Raw genomic sequence first — 16,469 nt, 5'->3', positions numbered from 1 at the left:
GTTTGGAAAGTTCAGCTGGTGTGGAATTCAGTGGCCAGGTTGCTCAACGAGGCAAGGCAGTTTGAGCATATAATGCCAATCCTTGACCGACTGCACTGGTTGCCAGTTAATTTGTGGGCCCAATTCAAAGTGCTGCTTTTGACCTATAAAGCCTTAAACGGCTCAGGACCACAATGCTTCAAGGACTGCCTCTCCCCACATGAACCAACCCAGACTCTGTGATCATCATCTGAGGCCCTTCTTCATGTGCCTCTTCCATGAGAGGTCCGGAAGGTGGCAACACGAGAACAGGCCTATTCTGCAGTAGCTCTCTTCTTGTGGAATGCTCTCCCTAGGTAGGCTCACCTGGTGCCTTTGTTACATATCTTTAGGCAGCATTCAAAAATATTTCACTTTTCCCAGGCTTTTGGCTAATTAAACAATCTATGGCCTTCTAAACTGGAGGTTTTTGTTTTTGTTTATTATTATGGTATGCATTTTTGTGTTTTTATATTGTAAATCACCCTGTGATCCTTGGATGAAAAGCAGCATAGAAATTTAACAAATAATAAAGATAATTAGACAAATTCTGTAGTCTCTCCTATTTAATCAGAGGAAATGTCGGTTTTAGAGAAGGGGTGAGAACCTTTGGCCCTCTAGATGTTGCTGAAGGACAACTCCCATCAACCCCAGCAAGCATGGCCAATGGCCATGGGTGACTAGAGTTTTAGTGCAGCTACATCTAGAGGAATAAAGGTTCCCCACACCTGTTGTAGAGTAAGACCTCCAGGTATGCTCTCAGTGAATTATGTGAAAGATAAGGCATTAGGTGCTACTGGTACTTGAAATGTGCAGGAAACAAGCCATTACAGTATTTAACAGTGAGCCCTTGAACCGAGCCAGAAGTAAACTGTAGGCAGCACAGTTACATTAAACCATAGTGAGGTGAGGTGACTTCTGAATTTTAGTCAAAGCCCAGACTTCTGCATCCTGCAGTAACTGAAAGTTTCTGAGCTAACTTCAAGGGCAATCCTGCAAAGAGACTATTAACAGTAGTCTAAACAAAATGCTACAACTGTATGAATGATGAAAACAAAATGTCAATCAGTGAAATTGGGTTACAGTCAACCCACCAGCAAGCAATAGTAGAAAGCACTCCTGAAGATTTAGAAGAGCCTCAAAAGCATTCTTGTGTCAGAATGAATCACACAGCGATTGCCAATGATGTCTGGTAGGTAGCTGGGTGTTTACAATTCCGTATAGAAGCACTTAATTCCAACAAACATCTGGTGGTTGACAACCATCAATATCCTACTTCCTTCAGTAACTGGGGAAAAAAATATTATTGGAACAGATACATATTTTAGTTTAGATCCTTCTCACTTTAGTTCTTGTTCCAAATATTAACAAAATGTAAATGATAGTTAATCAACCCCCCCCCCCATTCCAATATATGAAGAAGCATTCCCTTCTGTAGCCTATCAAATTGTACAGAATGCTGTTGCATCTCACACCATATCCTAGACAATCTTGACAGGTTTTGTTGTTGTTAAAAAAACATCAACACTACCAGTTACTGAGAATCCACAAACTGATGGAAACTGACATGCAGCTGGGGGCTGCCACCCAACATGTAGCCTGTCGGTTAAAAGCCACTGAGAACTAGCTGTCAGTAAACGTCTGTGGAAATGTACACGTCAGTAAGAATGGCAAGATGGGTCATAGGCAGTGCTTCCCCCAGACTATGTGCTTGATCCTCGTTCTGAGACAAAAGAAAACAAGCCCATTGTTCAATCTCTGGAATGCGGTCCAAAGCATAAGATCAATGTCATCTATGGAACACAATCAGGTTTCATAAATCCGAGGCAGCTGTTCCAGCAAAGAAGCCAGTCTTGCAAGAATTCAGGCTTTTTAAAAGTGGAAAGGGTGGGGAGGGGAGCAAATCAGTGCCTGGCCATGAAAACAACCAGATATATAATCTTAGAGCTATTAACAAGAGCACACTGAACTAAGATTAATTTTGTGATGAATCGAAAAGAAAGATTTCCCCCACTCTGCAGATTCCTACCATAAAATGCTACTCTGAAGAAAGAAAAACGTTAGGGTCAAGTTGAATTAGCATGGGACCTCTGATAAATCAAGGGTAACATTGCTGCGATAAAGGAAGATACATCATCAAAATCTTAAGTGAAAGTGAAGAGGATAATTTTTGAAGAGCAATTTGGATTTATAGATGAGTACAAAGGAAGCTGGGAACACAGAAAACTGCTTTATATACTGAGTGAGACCAGTGGTCAGTCTTGCTCAGTTCTGGCTCTTCAGGATTTCAGACAGGAGCTTTTCCTAACCCTACTTTGAGATGCCTAGGACCTTTTCTGTTCAAAACATGTGCTCTACTGAACTACCGCCATTTCCCATCTTTGAGAATCCACAGATATGAACACATCAGTTAATAGATCTCTCTCTCTTGCTTTTAAGCATAACAATCAGGACTTTAGTGCATACAGCACACCAGTTATAAGTAATATATCAACATTTCCTACCCAACTCATTGAGGCAGGGGAGACAGAGTTGTTCCCCAAGAGATGCTATGAAAATGCCATATCTTCTCCAAGGTACATAATGTCCCTAGTGGTCTGCTCCATGGCCCAGTCACCAAAAGAAAGCAACATGGCTAGATCAGCTCTTCCTAGTCAAAAGACGTACTTTAAAAAGGAACACAAGCAAAACAATTCCATAAGGACCTCCCAACGTCTGCCTGGTGGTCTCTAGAGCTCTCTAAACTGCAAGTTCTATTAATCTGCAAAATGTGCCACTTGATTTTTAATTTGTGATACACAAACTGTGGAGCCATTAGGAGAGAACAGCAATATAATTATTTTAACATGATTTACATGTGGAAAATAAAAACAATTGTAGTGGATACCTCTAGAGGCCACAGAAGTCAAAATTAGATTCTCTACATAAGTCACGTTAAATTCTCTTAAGACCTGCTATATTATCATTGAAATGCTTCACACTAGATTCTGCACCTGGCATTTTCCACTGTTGACCAGACACCAATCAAGATGTTGCTTTTGCCCATAAAGTCCTGAATGCCTTCAGACAAATATATCCAGGGAACATTTTCTTCCCCCATTTTGCTTTGGTTAAGCTGTTTTATTTTATCCATTCCAATTCAGCAAAAAAGAATTTGACTAAAAGAAAATTAAGTTATTAATTGACTTAAACTGTAATACCATTCAAATTCAAATTAATGACAAGTCACAAGCAACATTCCTTAATCCTTTCAGCACTTGGGAGACAACTATTCACTGTTCCATTTTGATGAGTATTGTATATAAACTTCACCCCCTTCCACTTCTGTCCCAATAATGCTTTCTTATCTAGCCCGCCTACTACTCTTCCTTATACATTCCCTATTATATGAATACAACTAAAACTAAATATTCAAGGACAAAGACTTTGGAAGCATGTGGCTCCCTAACTGAGGACTTAGGCTTGCCCATAAGTGACATGATCATGAGTTCAACACAAGAGTTTATTCTCACCTTAAAACTTTAAGGGTGAAAGAGCCTTTTCACAAGAACTGGCATTACACTAGTCAGATATAAGGCAGATAGTTTAAAACAACCTTTCTAGCCTGGTGAACTCCAGATGTTTTGAATTACAACTCCCATCATCCCAAAACTTCTGGAGGGCACTAGGTTGGGGAAAGCTGATTCAGAACATCTGTTTCTTAGTCACTCTGCACTTCCCCCTGGTGGTTCCCACACATCCAACCTGTTTTTTTCTTTGGAATAGTTTTCAATATTTGATAACTTTTTTATTTATTATAGTTATACAAGCATATTTTCTCCCTTAGGACTCCTGAGCACTTTATAATCCACACATTTAAAAAAGCAATAGGCAGCATCATTAGAATAAATGAAGAACACAGCATCACAGAAGCAGCTAATTAATCAAATCAATTAAAATCCAATTTCCATGACAGTACAGCATTGTAGGCTGTGCTAATTCATCCAAAATAAGTATTTAGTCCATTAATCCAAAATAATTATTTCATATTTAGTGGAAGTGTCATTAATCTGGCCCAATTTTGTGATGTGTGACAGCACCAAAGAGGTCTGGCTAGCTTAGATGACCCCAGGGATCCTATAACAGTTATAGAATAACCCATTTACAGTGAGACTACAAAAACTAAATAATAAAAAAGTGAATTCCAGTTTTAAAAGTATGCCAGGGTTTGGCTAGTTTTGTTCTCATGTTTCTTTCAAAAGGAAACTAAACTCAAAAAGCCCTGTCCCCAAGGAACTTCTCACTGCTTAAAGAAGTAGAATGAGCACAACATTTAATAAAATCATAGAATTGTAAAGTTGGAAGGGTAATCTAGCCCAATGCCTTGCAATGAAGGAATCTCAACTAAAGCATTCATGACAGATAACCATCCAGCCTCTGCTTAAAAACTTCCGAGGAAAGAGAGTTCACCACCTCTCATGGGAGTCTGTTCCACCAGCAAGCAGCTCTTATTGTTATTCCTAATTTTTAGTCAGAAGCTCCTTTCTTGTAACTTGAATCCATTGGTTTGGGGCCCACCCTCAGGAGAAAACAAGTTTGCTCAATCCTCCATGTGACATCCCTTTAGATATTTGACGTTGTCTATCCTATTTCTTCTCAATCTCCTCTTTACAAGGCTAAACGTACCCAGTTCCCTCAACTGTTCCTCATAACGCTTGGTTTCTAGACCCGTTATCATGTTGGTTGCCCTTCTCTGTACACAGTCTAGTTCATCAATATCCTTCTTAAATTGTGGTGCCCAGAACTGGGCACAGTACTCTAAGTGTGGTCTGACCAAGGCAGAACAGAGTGGTACTACTACCTTCCTCTTGATGGCTCCCTAGTGTTGTAGACTAAGGCAGGGGGCACTTTTTGTGTAAAGGGGTCTGTACATGCCTAGAAGTCTAGGCTTCGTTGTTGTTGTTGTTGTTGTTGTTGTTGTTGTTGCTGCTGTTGCTGTTTCTATTTCTAGTGGGCAAGAGCAGGGCTTCCTGTACTGACATAACACCATGACATCTTGTACCATGCTGGTGCACAACACTTATGAATATGTATAGTGCAGCTTTATCAAGGAAGGCTTTCAAGTGTTGCAACAGAAGTCCATAATCTCCACCAAATCCAGATCCTTGTCTGACTCAGTTCCTCTGTGGGCATATCTTCAATCCTGCCATCAAATTCTGCTTCAAAGTGGAATTGGGTAAGCCCCCCCCCCCCCCACCTCTCAAAAGCAGAACGGACTGAGGTGTTCCTATCATCTCTTCCCCTGCCCCCTCTCTTTCTGCCACAGACAGCGCTACAGTATGGTTCACCAGTTCTAACTCTTGGACGCTTTTTAAAATTCCTGCAGTAAAAAATGAACCAGACTGGAGTTAGCTTTGATTGTGGAGACTGCATTAGTAACACCTGTCCTGCAATATGTGGCTTGGAATGATGGCATCCTCTACAAAGGGCAAAGACAGATGGACTTCTCAGCTAGAAAGCAATTAAAACACCTCTCAAGCTATCCAGTGTGCCACAGGACAGAAACCACAGAGTCCTAAAGGCCTTCTAATGAAAACATGGGGGGGTGTATTTTGTTTGGTGAAGATATTCATACACTCTGCACACGTGCACACAGGTACTCACACTGAGACTGCCACAGAGGGATAATTAAACTGAGAACATGAGTGAACGCTCCCAGAAATGGCAGGTTACAGTTTAATAAGCAGCTCACAATGTCATTAAAATGCTCACCCTGGGAGAGCATCTTTAGAGAGGCTTTCATTTGCATTCCATGACCTGATATTCTGAGAACTTGGCAGATAGGAAGAAAGAGCTGGCTTTTGGAACTAACAGGTTCCAAGGCGCCCACTCGCGTTTTCTCCCATCTTCATCCCATACATCAGAATCTCAGTGCTTCAGAGGCAACACATCACTTTTAGCAATTGCAGAAATGCTGATTGGAATAACAAAGTACTGTACCTAGCACTCTCTAGGTACTAGGAAAGCGGATATATATGATTGTGGAAAGAGCTCTCCTCATGACTATTTCTTGGGCTACCTATTTTCCACACATTTTTATCCTGACCAGCTTCACCACCCTGAGTAAAAGAACCACCAGCAAGCTGGAAAATAGGCAAAAATAACAGACTATGCATGGAAAACCTGTGACCTTTCACTTAGAAGACAATCCTAAAATGCCTCTTAACTGTAACTGTAACAGGAAAGTGATAAACTGGGATTCAGCTAATGAATCCTGTCAGCAGATGCCCTATACAGGGACTTCCACACGTGCAGCAGGCTTTCTTCCCTCCCCTCGGCATGCCCCTCAGAATTGGCTTGGGGGCTGTCGAGAGAGGGAGAGGAGCTGTGAGTTGTTCAGTCAAGCAAGCTGAAATACCTGCCATGGCAGAACAATTGTCTTAGCGCAACATTAAATTCATTTCACAGTAAGGCAGAATATACAGGCTTCCGTCCATCGTGGCATCAATAATCCAGCAGTCACTTTCTTCTCATTCCTCCCTGTAGGACTGCAAATCCCAAACTCCAACTCATAAATGGAAGCACACTATACTGGGAACTGTAGTCTGTTAAGGGTTCTGGGAACTGTAGCTCTGTGAGAGGTAAACTACATTTCCTATGATTTTTCAGGGGGAGTGGACGTGTTAAAAGTGCTTTAGATGTATGGTGTGTGTGTGTGTGTGCAGCCTGTACTTACCTTGCTGCAAATACAAAAGGATTGCCTAGCAACCAGCTGGCCCATACTTTAGCCTAAACAATTTACTTTATTGAGGCTGCTGTGAAGGCAAGTTCTGCAGCAGTTGAAGTACCACTTGCCTTACACATTCACATTTGGAAGGGTTCAAGTAAACAGGTGAAGGACTTGCCAAGCACAAATACAGACACCTATGCTAGAAAGGGCAAGCAGCAAAGGACCAAGAAGCTATCTGCAAGATATCCAAAAAGGAAAGCCAATTAGAGCAGGTAGCTCAGAGTGAGAGGCTCAAAATAGATGTTGCAAAAGGTGGGAGAGGGAAGCCAGATGAAAGAGAGCAGTACAGAATTTTTCCACACATTTCCTGTCATTTGTTGGGTTTCAGGCTCATAAATAAGTAATGCTAAAATTACCAAAGGAAACTGGACATCAGTAATTCATAAGTTCCATTCCTGCTTGGCTGCAGAATGGCCAAAGAGAGTCTTGTCCTATGTACCTCTCTGTAAGCCAGTTTCCTCTTATAAAAATCAAATAAACACATTTTATATCTTACCCTTTATGAATGGCTTAGGGCAGGTTTTAACATGCTTATGATCAAAAAAATAAAAACAGAGTCTAAAAAACATAAACTGTAAACTATCAAATATCACAAAAAACAGACCTTATTATAACCCCAACCAATTCCCCCTGCCTCCCGTCCCAATCTGATAATAAATGCAGTTGCTAAAAGCTAACAAAAATAGAATTGCTTTATAATTTGTTTGGAATATGCTCAAGTTGGGCTTTAATGAATCTCCAAGGACAGAAAGTGAGTGTCATGGAGTTGCTGTCAGTCATCCTTCGAGATTTTAAAGTGACACAGGGGAAGAAGTAATTTGTTAGATATGAGATGCCAAAAGGCAAACTATCACCAGGTCCTGCAAGCAGGTCATCAACACCTCATGATAAGTAATATCAAAAGGCAATGAAATATCCAATGGGGTCCATAGGACATTATTTACCCTGTTCATCTCTGGGCTCAAAGAGTTGATCAGCGCTAAAAAATAAATCCTCAAGTCATACCTGGGCCAGACTAACAGTTTTACAGAAAACTGGTAGCATCTTGGGGTGTCTGAAGTTACAGTGACCAGCACAAGAGGACTGAAATAGGGCAGTGATTCTTCCTCAATGGTGCCACACAATCAACCCAAATAATCCCCATCCCTGGGAGTAGCTGGGGGGGGGGGGACAGCTGCCCTCCCAATCAATAAAAATACATAGCTAACTGAGGTTCTACACACACACACACACACACTGCTTTAAAGCTCTGTGTCCAAACGGGGCAAAAGGTAAGTGTGTATAAGCCCTCAGTCTGGTAGTGCTGATGGAAGAGCTGGGTGCCCCCCCCCCACTTTGACAAACTGCCCAGAGCAAGGGAAAGCAGCAGCTCCAGAAACCTTTTATCAGCTGATGGCACCAGACTGGTCATCTGCTTTCATTTGATTTTCCAGGCCAAGAGAATTATAGATTGACAAATGAATGCCGCAGCTGAAATTGTCTATAAGAACTGTCTATGCATTCCCTCACCTGACCAGCAGCCACTAAGAAGGAAGAAGTCTGTGACCAATCCAAGGCCTCTTGGTTTAAGCCTAGAAATGTCTGACAGTCTGCACGCCTTTGAAAGTCCTTCCCTGGAATTTCCAAGCTTGCAATTTGTATGCCCTTTATCCACTTCAGCCCCTCTACTGGCTTAGGTTTCACAACTTTTTTTATCCTCCATTCTCTCTTATTAAGCCCTTTTGCTGGTTTGTTGTTCTGTTTAAAAAAGACACTTCCCATCCCCTTGCCATTTTGCTGCTCATATTGTGCTGCCCTCAGTCATCATCTCCATTCTCCACCATTCCACCTTAAGCTCTCTCTTATTCTTTGGTCTTGTTTTTCCATCTCTTTCCATTTTTAAATAGGCTGTTAAGTTGCTTGCCTAGGAAGAGAGGTGATCCATTTGAACCAAATCCTTCTCTCTCTCTCTCTCTCTCTCTCTCTCTCTCTCTCTCTCTCTCTCTCAAAAAAGATGGGGGGAACCAGAGCCTTCATTTCATTTACAACACGGAGACCCTTTGAAGAGACTTCTTTTTCATAAGCCCGTTTGCCTGCTCGGTGCATCCCGCAGGGACAAAGCAGCAGAAAGGGGGTCTCCTTCGCTCAGCTCGCCTGACCTACGACTCTCATTAAGAGAATCTTTTCAAACCAGACACTGCAAAAATGTCTTGCTTGCGCCTCAGTTGCTTGGGGGAGGTGGAGGGGAGCTATTTGGAGAAGCTGTCTCCATGGCAACACATATTCCCATCAGAAAATGTGCACAGGTCACCTGTTTCTGTGAAAGTTTCTCTCTTGTTTTCTTACCCTGTCTCTCCAACAGGTGCCAGGGGAGCAGATGCTGTTTGCCACAGGAGCCAGGAGGGGATGTGAGAACATCCCTGATTTGGGAGCAATGCCTCAGGAAAGCCATCCCCTCCCCCTCCCCCCCCCCAACCCCGGCTGTGAAGTTGGCAAATGTCTACTCTGGTATGTGAACAGTAGCAAAATGCAGAGATCCCAGTGCTCCATATTGTGGGAGGGAAACAAGAACCTGACACTTCTGAGGGCTCAGGTACAAACTTGAATGAAAGGGGCAGCCAAGTGACAAGCCTGGTCTCCAGGTGCTATTCATGTCAAACCTGCCATTGTGAAAAGCAGTTCAAAGATATGGGAAGAAGAGGGAGTTTTAAGAGAGGAGCATGATACATTGGCAGAATTGGCTTTGCAAGGAAACCAAGCTGTAGGTTTAGACAGTTCTGCTAAAATGGCTTTCACCCTCTTCTTCCAAGCAACAGAGGTGAACTCACCTAGGGAAGTTTGAACAGTTTTTACTTATTTGTGGTATATGGCTTGGGTGACTGCAAAAATTGCCCTCCTATAACATCCTAGATGTTCTTACACAAAATGGCACAAGGTGCATGGTACTGATAATGCATCATTTCCGGGGCTCCACAGCTGTATCTGCAGGCAAATCAGGGCCAGGAAATAGGCACACTGTTGATGTGGGTCTCAGTTCATGAAGGCTTATGCTATAATAAGCAAGTTAGCCTTTATGGTGGCACAAGACTCTATATTGCTTTTGCCAGGATATTGGAATTAAAAAATCTAGCAATGGAGCAATTCTGGGTGCACTGGCCTTGTGAGAGTCCTAGACTCAAGAAAAATGAAAAGGGAAGCAAGCAAGTAGGCAAAGAGGTCTGGATAACTGTAAAAGAAGGTCTTACCTGGGCTGAAAACAGGTCCCCAAAAGAAAACAAAAGCAGCCCAGATCAAGGCACTCTTGCTATCATCTCTTGAAGAGATTCTAAACAGCTCTTTTTATTATTTTTTCTCTTAGTTTAGTACTGAATTGTAAACTACCTCAAATGTCACAGCAGAAAGGCAGCATATCAAAGCAACTCCGAAAAGCCAGTCTAATTTTGGAGAGTTACTGTAATATACAGTAGTGCCTAGACAAGTGTCACAGGTACTGGAAGCATGTAGCACACCCCTGGAAAGAACCTATGGGCTTGTCAGGTCAACATGCCTGACCCCTCCTCAGTTCAGTAAGACAAAAGACAAAAACTACACCAAGGCACGTGGCAGGGTTGCATATGCACTTTCTCATACTTTATACTTGACTCAAGGACAGACTCTTGCCAGAAAGACTGGCCACACTGGAGTTGAGAAACCGAAGACAAAAGTGCAGAAGACAGAAGGTTCTGATCTGTTGACTAGTCTACAACAGATGACCAAGCTTCCACTATTTAATACCAGGTCTGTCCAACCCAGCTACTTCAAGCTCTCTGGCAGTGACAGGAGGCCGTGTTGCACATCCCTATACCTTTACATCTGAAGGCAGCGCTGTTTAGGGAAGTTTTTAATGACTGGTGTTTTGAGGGGGGTGTTGACTGATGTTTTAATGTATTTTTAATCTCTTGTTGGAAGCCGCCCAGAGTGGCTGGGGAAACCCAGCCAGATGGGCGAGGTATAAGTAATAAATTTATTGTTGTTATCATTATCATCATCATTATTATTATCAGGTTGAAAAGTGGTTGAAGCACACACTGATTGGATAGTTCACCAATCCAGGTCCAAACTTCAGGCCATTCAAACAACTGAGTCCCTCTATAGAATAGAGAGAATTTACTTTTTTAGGATTATGGTTCTAGGAGCCTCAGCAGCTAGAGACCTTGTATTTTTCCAGCTCTAGTCTTACATTCAGGAAATCAATAAAAGGTAAGGAAGAACAAGCCTCTAAAAAGAACAGGTAGTTCTGATAGCACTCCCTTAGTAATTAATCTGTGCTCTGCTCATTTGCCTCTGGTTTTGGTTAGAATCACAACTCTAAGATCCACAGGCACGCACCTAACTAACTCTTTCTTCCTCATGTATTATCATTTCAAATTTCTGAATTTCAACTCCGTATTTGTAAAAATGGAAAATCTTTTCTGTCTGCTTTGAGATTTACTTATAAATAGGGTCAACTGAAAAACCCTCAAACCTATAACTGACTAACCCTCTAATATGCCCCATAACCAAGTTACATTACCTCAATAACCTCATTCACAGAAACTCCATGACTGAAATCTGCAATAAAAATATCCAGTTTCAAGTTCCCAAGAGAGGCACACACACAAAGCAATCATAAATTTGATGCACATATGCCCAAGATTTCTATCTCACTAGGTTGAAAAAGAAAAGTTTCAACTTAGGATAAATCTCTGTTCTTCATTCAGTTTGAAAAATATATGCACCAAGGATTCTGGATGTATTTATTTTTTAAACCAGAAAGGCAGATCTCATTAAAAAGCTACCAGGTGTTCCCAGCACTATCTGTAGCTCCTTTTTTTAGCTTTAATGATTTCACTGCTTATGTTACAGATGCACTCTCCAGGACCTTTCCTGGAGCATCCAAATGTCATCTCTGCACCCTAAAGCAAGTGTAAATTTGGTAAATCTGATGTTGCTATTAAAAACGTAGACTCGCACATAAAGTGCACACTTAATAGCACTGCTTTCCTTACTCACTTTCTACTCACTTTATCAGCACAAGCTACAACAAGGTTTGTGAATTTACCCATAGTTAGGGCCAAAGGAAACTAGTGTGCAAATGCTGAACAATGGACATTTGCACACAGCCATTTATTATGGAAATGGCGCTGCCCATAGACACAAATTCAGGCAATACCATCCCCATGAAAATGCCATTCCACATTTTTTCTACCCTTTAATGGGTAGGGGGGGATGTTATTGCAGAAACATTAAATCTGGATTAAAGGGGGGATGCTGCATGTATATTGCTCAAAATATGCATGCATGATAGGCACTGAGGGCCCCTCCAGATGTCATTTTTTACTGCACATTCCATGATTATCTGTGTGCATGATGATATCAGGGCTATAATACATGATCCCACTTTGAATAATATTTGCAGGTGCAAAAGTTTTATGATGGTCACACCACTTCATTTCCAATCAGTAAGTATCTCATAATCAGTGTTAGAAACTGGGATACAAAAGTTAGGAGCAACATTGCTCCTGGGACTTGGACTGTAGGCACAAAACCATAATGTCTAGTCGCCACTTTTTTATTTATATAGAGATTTCTTTTTTAAAGACACTACATGTTTTCTGTTTTAAAAACCAGATTTTGGCACAAATTTAATCCAGACATGTTTACTAACATAAAAGAAATAATAGTTTAGCAGGGATTTTTTAATACAACTATGTGAGTGTCATAGCTACCTGGCAAGAGCAACAGGGGGAATCCCATAATGAAGGCTCTGTCATTTCCAACAGTCTATCCACCAATTTCCTTATAGGAATATTTGTGGGAAACAACCTGCTATAGGAGATATAAGAGATTTCATTGCAAACAATGATAAGTTGGAGTGGGGAAGATGATACAACAGGAAGCACAAAGCACTGGTGCTTCCTGGTGCCGTTGCAGGTCCTCTTTGAAGGCAGTCTTATATCCCCAGCCACATTATAAAGAAGGAAGTACAGTGGTACCTCAGGTTACAGATGCTTCAGGTTACAGATGTTTCAGGTTACAGACTCCGCTAACCCAGAAATAGTACCTCGGGTTAAGAACTTTGCTTCAGGATGAGAACAGAAATCACAGGGTGGCGGGGTGGCGGCAGCAGGAGGCCCCATTAGCTAAAGTGGTACTTCAGGTTAAGAATGGTTTCAGGTTAAGAACAGACCTCCAGAACAAATTAAGTTCTTAACCTGAGGTACCACTGTATTAGCACACAAGCATTGCTGTCTATGAATTTTTTTTAATGCCCAATTCAGCACACAAAAGTGTTGCTTTTAAAGAGGTAGGTGCAGATAGAGCCTTGAGAAAACATTTTGGAAGTATAGCTAGGGTTCAAGTCAGGCCAGTTAAGAAAGGTGGGTGTTTTAAATGTTATCTTTTTATTTAAAATAAACAAAAATAATCCAGTAAGAACAAAAATGCAATCTGCTTTTAAAATCAACTGTGATGACTTAACATTCTAAGATTATCAGTTAATAATGGTTTAAACAAATTGGTATAAATTAGGGAGAAAGGGAGGCAAGTACCAATCGACATCACCATCATGCTGAACATGTGGAAATGCCCTAGCTTACAATCAACACAGGAATTCTGAAATTCATGATCAGTAATATTTCCCCCCTTTGAAAAACATAAGCTCTCTTTCTCCTAACATCATATATTGCAATCCATGGAGGTTTCCAAGTTTGACTGTTCCTTTGTCTTCTCCTCAAGATCGCCTGCATTCTAAGCAACATAGGGCAGGGTTGGGGAAGAGATAAAATTCCAGAGAATGGGGATGACCTACATGAAAACTGAATTGAATTGCACTGTCCTTTGGTCTCTAAACAGTCTCTCCCTTCTGAACTAAATAACACTCTTGCAGGTTACAGTATGTCCATTCAGCTAGCTTTCTTATCAGAGATGGGGAATAAACAAGATAACTGAATGGCAGTCTTTCCAAAGAGTGTTCTTTGCTGGCTCGCAATAGGGCAAGCAAAAAAGCACGTAAAGCTGTCAATTCTGATGAAGGAAAACTCTCACACAGGGTGCTAGGAAACAGCGGCAAATGTTTTAGCAAGAGTCAGATAAGATTTTAGGGATGTGTTTTTTAGAGTTAAAAGTTTGTGACAGGGAATTCGTTTGACAGGAGATGGGAATCAGTTGTGCTCTATTATATAGGAGAAGATATATGAATGGAAACATTTGTGATGTACAAAACGTACATGGGAACCTAAATGCATTCTCTTCAAAATCACATTCCTGTGTTTCTCTCTCTCTCTTCTTCTAGGCAAGATTGTTGCTCTGAAATTGCCATGTCTCCTTTGTGCAATTTTACGGAGAGTCCAGACAATTTCATAAGCCACTTGCAATCCTCCCATGTTTTCTTACCTTCCTCTACCTTTTTTTAAAATAAAATAAAAAACCCACAGAAAATCTGCTAAGGAGGGGAAGAACAGAATAGCAGTTCAATCTCTTTGCAGGTATGGATGGTAAAATGTGTGATGGAAGCAGAGTGAGAAGAAATGTTCCCGGGGGAGGTAGATGACATGTTGGGACAGCCTCTCCTCCTCAGCTGCTTGCCATGAATTTCTGGTTTCAGAGCTGTTTCACATCCTGCACCATAAGTCCTTTTTCTCCTGATCTACCAGCTCTCTGCCTTAATTAATTGCTTCCTGTAATGAGGTTCCCTCAACCCACACAGTTCAAATAGTTATTTAATTAGTAGATTACTTTGAAAACATCAGTGCTTACTTCCAAGTACAGATGTGCAGGTGTCTCTGGCTAAAACCCTATAAGGCTGCAGTCCATTAACCCTGGACTGCAGTCGGGCACAATTTGTTTTTAATGCAGTTATACTACAGTAGACTGACACAACTAACAAGGAAAAATCAAGGCTGTAAATTTTCTATCCATATTGTAACACTGACTGGATCAGGATATCTGATTAGGTTCCATTGTGAAATTAACCACACTGGAAAAGGGCATTTCCAGGTGAAATCCATGGGACCTACAGCCCAATCCATAATCATGTTAATGCATAAGATAAGCTGCAACCCTCTTGCCCTGAGCTGCAGGCATTGTCTTTTTTTTTAAAAAAAATACAACTTTTTAATTTTTTTCAATTGTACTGCTTCAGTAACTGCATACATGTACACAGGTACAAATACAAAATAAGGGGCTAAAATGGCACTGAGAAGCATCTGCTTCAAAATGTCAGAAGAGAAAGTGACGAATGAGGGGAAAGGAGAGGAAACAACAATTCTCACAAAGCTTTGTCTTGCCCATAGTGCCATGCATACAGGCCCCCAAAAAGGATAGACCCCTGAAGTGTGGATGGCTAATGCAATCCTGCTTGCAGTTTACAGCACTAGAGGCTCTCCATCTATAACAGTGGTTCTCAAAGGGGAGTGGATGGAGTGGATGGCATGGATGGCAAGTGTGGCAGAAAGATTCAAGAACAATCAAATAAACATTTCGGTGTAGCATAGTATAGCACAGCACAGCACAGCATACTTTCTGGATGTCCCAAGATAATATTTTACAGTAGTTATGTTCTGTGTTATAGATTAAGCCCTGCTAGGAGTTGTTGTTTTTATTTTCTAATATATTTTTATGAATTAAAAATTTGGTGTGGCATGAGCAAATGTTATTCTGAAAGTGTGGCCCAAAGAAATGAATTTGAGAAGCACTGATCTAGAAGCACCCACCCACTCACTCATTCATACATACACACAAAATTGGCATTCTCTGAGGAAATATCTATGAGGCCAACAAACTTTTAGTTTCAAACATATTTAGCAAAAAAATCATCCCAGTCCTTTGGGGATGGTAAGAAAGTGTCTTCCACTGGTACACACGAAGAAGATTACAAGCAAAAAAACCCCCACGTTTCCATCATAACAGTGAATATTTCAAAACCTTGTGTAGAACATTATACCAGGAATGGGGAAATAGATTTGGTCTGTGGGCTGGACCCCTATCTCCCTAACATCCTCTGGGTAAAAGTTGACAGGTGGTAGGGCTGCCTACTTATCACCTGATGCCAGAATAATATCAGGTGATCCATGACATGGCACTTTAAAGTCTCCAATTGTTGAGTCTTCAAACCATTGTGCAGAGCTTCCTGCAAGTACAAATGATCAGTTGATTGTTAATGCTTACGGAGTGCCTGTACAACACTTTGAAGTCCTTAATATCAGATAAGTCAGGGCTGCAAAGTGCCATGCACAGCCCTCTGAAAGGACAGCCCATCAACAGTGATTGTGAAAAGAAAGGAAAAGAAAAGAAAAGAAAAGCCGTGCAGATCACTTATTGGCTCAGCCTTGACCTTCCTGGACCTATTTCTGACATCATACATGACGTCAAGTTTACGGCAGGTGGGTATGGTTTCTCGTGGACAAAATGGAGAGGCCTGTCAGACCTAATTAGGCCCAACGGTCAAAGATTCCCCACCACTACTTCATACACTCCACTGATCCCGAAAGATAACTGGTGTCTTTGCAAAGTCTAAAGGAAAGACGGTATCACAGGTAAATAATATTTAACAGCCAGAAACAGAAAAAGGATTCAGGCTGCATGATTAATTGGAAATATATAATATAAGATAATGTGTATCACCTTCACAAGGCAAGGAGAGGGTTTTACCTAGCAGGCTTAAAACAGAAGACTTGTTACATAG

At 41.2% G+C, this 16,469-nt stretch overlaps 1 protein-coding gene across 4 annotated transcripts in view; it reads right to left on the bottom strand.

Annotated features, from left to right (window-relative positions):
• The window catches only part of TEX264 (testis expressed 264, ER-phagy receptor), a 152,929-nt gene that overhangs the window by 90,037 nt on the left and 46,423 nt on the right, over window positions 1-16,469 (bottom strand). The window lies entirely within an intron of this gene.

The sequence above is a fragment of the Podarcis erhardii genome (genome assembly GCF_964252035.2).
Source record: "Podarcis erhardii genome assembly, chromosome: 2".
In the NCBI taxonomy this organism is placed as follows: Eukaryota; Metazoa; Chordata; class Lepidosauria; order Squamata; family Lacertidae; genus Podarcis; species Podarcis erhardii.
Note: the sequence above shows the minus strand (reverse complement) of the source record. Positions and strands in the feature narration are given on the sequence as shown.